The sequence below is a fragment of the Acinonyx jubatus genome, chromosome B1 (genome assembly GCF_027475565.1).
Source record: "Acinonyx jubatus isolate Ajub_Pintada_27869175 chromosome B1, VMU_Ajub_asm_v1.0, whole genome shotgun sequence".
Taxonomy (NCBI): Eukaryota; Metazoa; Chordata; class Mammalia; order Carnivora; family Felidae; genus Acinonyx; species Acinonyx jubatus.
This window is the reverse complement of record NC_069382.1, coordinates 155,403,793-155,409,792: the sequence shown is the minus strand read 5'-3', so window position 1 is coordinate 155,409,792 and position 6,000 is coordinate 155,403,793.

Here is a 6,000-nt window from a genome sequence, read left to right as displayed (position 1 = left end):
GATCTTCTGCAGCTCGGAGTTGGGGGAAGTGGGATCTGCCAATATTCTCTGGCTGTCAAATCTACCTGGAATGGCCCTTCCACCCTGGGAGGTGAGGAAATTGAATTTGTATTTTGGCTGCTAAGCCTACCCCAGCAACTCTCCCCTAACACAAAGCTTTAAGGAAATAGGGGACTACATGTACTTTTCATCTGTATCCTCTCTATGTAGTGGAAGTTAAGAGGAGGGAAATTGTCATGCTGCCCTGATGCCACTAGCTGCTTGGTAGAGGGCTTTTACAGCATGGAACTATGGGAAGCAGAGTATACTGATGTTTACTCGCTGTGGAATCCACCCAGCACAGCTTTTCCACGTCAGGGACCTGAAGAAGGTGGGAACTGCTGGTACAGTCTTCTGCAGCACAAAGCTGCAGGGGTATGGATGCAGCCTTTAGCTTGAGTGCCATGGTATCCCATCCTTTGTAGTAGGCTCCATAGACTATGTTGAATTAATGTTTCTTGAGTTGTAAGCCCTTTGAGCAATCTCCAGAGAATCTCCTTTGATTGACTGACTTTGCTAATTTTGATTAGTTTAATAGATGTCTCTCCGGGGAATAAGATTCCTCAAGCTTCTCACAGTACTATTTAGAAGTCCCACCTCTGAACTCATTACAGTTTATCCAAAAATCTTATTCTCTATTATTAATATCACTAAATGACTCTGTTGTACACCCAGGTATCTAAGCAATAGACTTTGTAGATTTTCCCAGATTTCTCAGTTTACTTCACTTCCATAGCCAATTAATGACTAATTCCTGCCCATTTTACCTCCTAGATAAGTCTTAAATCTCTGTATTTCCCCCTACTCCCACTATCACTCTTCTACTTAAGACTCTCAGCTTCCCTCTCCTGCCCTGTTAGAATGGCATTGTCAAGAGTCTCCATGCATTCATTCTTGACCACCTTAAATAACTACAATAAACTATATATTCTATTCTGAATAAACTATAATCACCTGCTGAACACTCTTTAATAACTTGCCTGTAGAATGAATTACTAAATCCTATCATGGTTTTATGGCCCCAGCCATGAAGATTCTCTAAAGTCTTAAGTTTTTCCACTCCTTTCGGCATTCTTGCCTTTTACTCCCTGGAAGGAAAACATGTCTGTGTGTTCTGCTTATGCCATTTATTTTATGTTTTCATTTGTTTATATAGATTGTTCCTTTGACTGGAGCACTTACACATCTTCCTTTCTCTTGATAATTTTAGTCATTCTTCAAGGCTCAATTCTGGCATTTTACTCCCCAGAGAAGCATTGAGGCTCCCCAGGTTGAGCTAAATGTCCCCTTTTGTGCTTCTCTAACCCTTAATGCAAACTTCTTTATAGCATCAATTTTATTACCTGTTGAAGTTCCTCCTGCCATACTCTGAGTTCCATGAGGCAGAGGTTATGTTCTTTTCCTTCCCCTCTTCGATGGCTTCTTATTGTTCTGAGGATGGGTAATGGAAATCTTTATCATGACCAGCAAGGCAGGGGGTAATCATATGATCTCTTTTTTTGAGGTCTTTGTAGATGCTGTTCTTCAGTTTGATATGGCCTCTCCTGTTCTACCTCTACTCTTGTTTCTCCTCAAATGCTGACACACACATTTCTTCTCCCTGTTACCTTGACTCATACTTTTGCTTTCACTTTAAATACTATTTTATTGGGGAAAGCTTCGCTGGCCCTAAAATTACATTAACTCTCTCGTTTATATTGCCTTGATACCCCTTTTACTATTTCTTCATATCACTTTGTAATTACACATTTTTCTGATTATTTTATTAGTGCCTATCTTTCCCCAAGAGGGTTTAACTCTCTTCTGGCAGGGATTTATTTTCTGTGCTTTTCCTTTTACCTCTATTGCTCTGCACAATGCCTGGCACTTAGAACACTTTCAATAAATAACAGGTTGAATATGCTTGTGAATGGCTGATTTACTTTTACATTGATACCAGTACTGGACTCAATGCTTCATGTATAACAGACTTTAAACTCTGCTTTTTGAACTGAAATTAATATTGCAAAAGGCTGACATTCATGAGATATTTAACAGTGAAAAATGAAACTATTAGGAAACACACAAAACAAGTCATATTTATATTTCAATTTTCAATTTTCCACTGAATTATTTTTACTGGCAACAAGGCATATTTAATAGATTCAGTATTCTGGGCCTGTCAATTAGATAGACGAGGCTTAGATTTCTTTAAGTATATGAAAATATCAGTTTTCCTTTGCCTCAGCAGAAACACCTCTGTGAAGTCTTGGTTGGAGCCTTCCCACCTCTTGACCTTCACATCAGAGCAAATCAACTCTGCTCAGATGGGTTCTCTCTATGTGTAGCACTTGTCCTTATCAGCCCATTTGAGGACACTAGATTAGCTACTTACATACCTACTTCCTGTGCTGGAATGTGGGCTCTTTGTCATTTTAATTTTCGTATCCTCAGCTTCTATCATGGTGTCTGGCACAAGTAGGTTTTCAGTTAATATTTGTCCAATGAATAAATGAATCAATTAATGAGTGCCTCAAAATCACTAAATGCTTTTCATAATGGAAATTATAATAAATGGCTCAGCCTAGAATTACTTCATCTGAAAAAAGCCATTTTCCTCGCAATAAGTAAGCCAAACAATTAATATATTTACTAAATTTTCTTTCTGCTTGACATATTTGATGCTTCTACTTTAATTTATTTGTTATTTATTCATGTATCTGTTTCAATGTGCTATCTCCTCTTGTGGGAAAATTTTACTAATTTTGAATAAAAACCCAAGTCTAAAATTGATCATTAGAATAATTTAGTGCAATAAGAGAGTGTGGTTCTAATAACATTATCAGAATAAGAGTAATTGTTCTTGCATATCCATAAAGCAACTTTCTTTGAAATCTCCAAAATACTTATATAAAGGAAAAAAGAAATTCTCAGCTTTGTGATCTAATTCTTTAAATGGTTATTCTGGTCAAAACCTTCCATCATAGATAGTAATGATACAGTAGAATATAATGGAAAATAACAGCTATAAACAATTATATAATGTATAAGAAAAATCTTATTAATACTCTAAACACATTTCATTTATTTCATAATTTTATGTAAGCAAGGGCACATGTTTTAAGTTGTTATCTACACTTCTTCTCTGGGGTAGACTGATTAGTGCCCTGTAAATTGTCTGTACTTGGGGGCACTTGGGTGGCTCAGTTGGTTAAGCATCCAACTTCAGCTCAGGTCATGATCTCACAGTTTGAGTTCCAGCCCAGCGTCAGCCTCTGTACTGACAGCTCAGAGCCTGACTGATCTTTGGATGCTGTGTCTCCCTCTCTCTCTCTGCTCCTCCAAAATCTATCTCTTTCTATCTCAAAAATAAATAAATAGCCATTAAAAAATGAATTATCTGTACTTTTTTTTATTGATTATCAAAGTTGACTCAATTTAATATACTATCTAATATGTTATTGTACCACATACCATGTGATGTTATAGGGACACATGATATAGGCAGGCTTCTTAACTTCAGGCCAGGTTTTAGAACATCTTCAAAGCCCCTGAAATTGACCACACAATGTGTTTTTGGCACTGACATTCCTTGGAGAGGGGTGATCTTAGAATAAAAAATTAGCAATTCTGAATCCCATTTCTCATGAGCAGCTCTTGTTACCCTTCCACTGAATTGGTATAAAGATCCCAATACAAATCTCAGTTCTTTTTTTCATAAATTTTTCTTTAATGTTTAATTATTTTTGAGAGACAGAGAGACAGAGCATGATCGGGGAGGAGCAGAGAGGGAGGGAGACACAGAATCCAAAGCAGGCTCCAGGCTCTAAGCTGTCAACACAGAGCCCAATGCTGGGCTCAAACCCACAAACCACAAGATCATGATCTGAGCTAAAGTTGGACGCTTAATGGACAGAGCTACCCAGGTGCCCCACAAATCTCCATTTTAAGACCTCTTTGATTTAGCCAGCCTGTTACACATTCCATTAACATAATGATTTGCTTTAACTCGAATAAATTATTGGTTGATTAAGAGATTTGACAATTCTGTCCTTTAATGGAGACATTCAAGATGCATTGACTGTTTTTTTTCTTTTTTGCCTACATTTTTATTTTTACTTTTTTTTTATGAATCTCAGCTAGTCAACTCAATACTGTCTGATAAGTGAGTGGGATTATAACACATAAGAAGGTCTGTTATTTGGCAGAGATGGCAGCCCATGAACTCTAAAAGAGCACTGATTGAATAATATGGCACACTACAAGCCACTTGAGTGAAAAGTTTTTCCAGACTGAGGTGTTAAATTTCATTTCCTTTGCACAGACTTGTAAAGGGCAGCATTTAAGACATACTAACAATGTTAGAGCACTACATAATAATAATAATAATAATAATAATAACAACAACAACAACAATAACAATAATAATAAAACACACCAAAGTGAAAAGAGTAAAAATAACGTGTCTCATAGTTACTTCTGTGTAACCAATTGCAGAGGCTGACTTGTAATTATAGAAGAAAAATGTAAGCAAACAAAACTAAAACATGGCTTTATCATTTCCACAAAGAGATTAGGTTTAGTTCAAACAAACCAACAAACCAAGAGATGTAAAAAGAGAAGAACATAAAAAAGATTGCTTATAAAGCTATTTCCCATGCTCTGTTGGTTCACATTTTCATCTGTTGGGGTCTGTCACATTATGTCCTAATGTAATGACATCTTGGATAACACGGACAAGCGCAAATAGAGCAGCGACAGCAGACGGGGCTGATTTACACAGTGCACTTTGCGGCAATGGAATTAACTTCGCATGTGAATTTTTGCAACATCTAGGCCAAATGCCATTCCAAAAAGCAGCCTCATTTGAACGTCTGTGGTGTACTTAATATGCTCTGGATTTCAGTGACCATGGCAGAACAGAGGCTGAACACTACCCAATGTCAAAATGTGTTTTCCAGTCCTATGTCAGAGTCCTTTAGCACTGCAACATTTGTAATTTCTGAACAATTCCCATAAAACTTAGGGGTTGTTGACCCGAACTAAACTCCCTGTGGCTAGCAATGTCATTCTCTCTCTCGTTTCACTTTCCAGGTTGATAAAAATCAATACTTTCTCTCACAGAATTCTGACTTTCCAAGCAGTGTTCAGGCTCATGCGAAATATGTGGAGCAGATAGAGGAACGGGAGCACTTGTTTTATCATCCAGAGCTATTTCCTGTGTTCATTCAAGCAGGGGATAATGCTAGAAATGTTATAAGAAACAATAATTTTGAAATTAATCAGTGTGGGTTTTTTTGATGGAGTGTGATATTTTAAAAATAGTTCACTGTGTCATTACCATCTGGCTTCAATCAAACTACTGTTAAAATAAAACCTTTGAACCCTAATGCCCATTATTAACTCCCATCCTATATTTGATTTCAGTTATTGCCAATTTATTCTCAAAGAAAATGAAGTTTATAGCTATTGTACCCTTAAATTTTTTTTCAAATGCTAAAAATAACATAAAGCTGTTCCCCACTTGGTTTGACTCTGTGTTACCCCCAGCCAAAGTGAAGAGAAATGGATTTGCTGGGGGCTCTTCTCATTTCTTTCCTTTTGGAAGAAGCTCTTCACAGTGTGTCACTTTTTTAAAATTAATTCATCTAGATATTTTGAAAATGGCTCAGTTTCCTATTGTCTGCACTGGCAAAAGATAATATAACCTCTTCCACCTGACAAGTCTTCCTCTCTGCCATACTCTAAGCCAAGAATTGGCAGACTTTTCTCTGTAAAGCACCAGATATTAAGTATTTCAAGCTCTGTGGGTGCTAAGTTCTCTGTGGCAACTATCTAACTTCTGCCATGGTAGTATAGAAGCAGCCCATAGATAACATGTAAATGAATGAGTGTAGCTGTATTCTAATAAAACTTTATTTACAAAATCAGGTTTGGAGCCAGATTTGTCCCACAGGCCATAGTTTGTCAATACTTGATCAT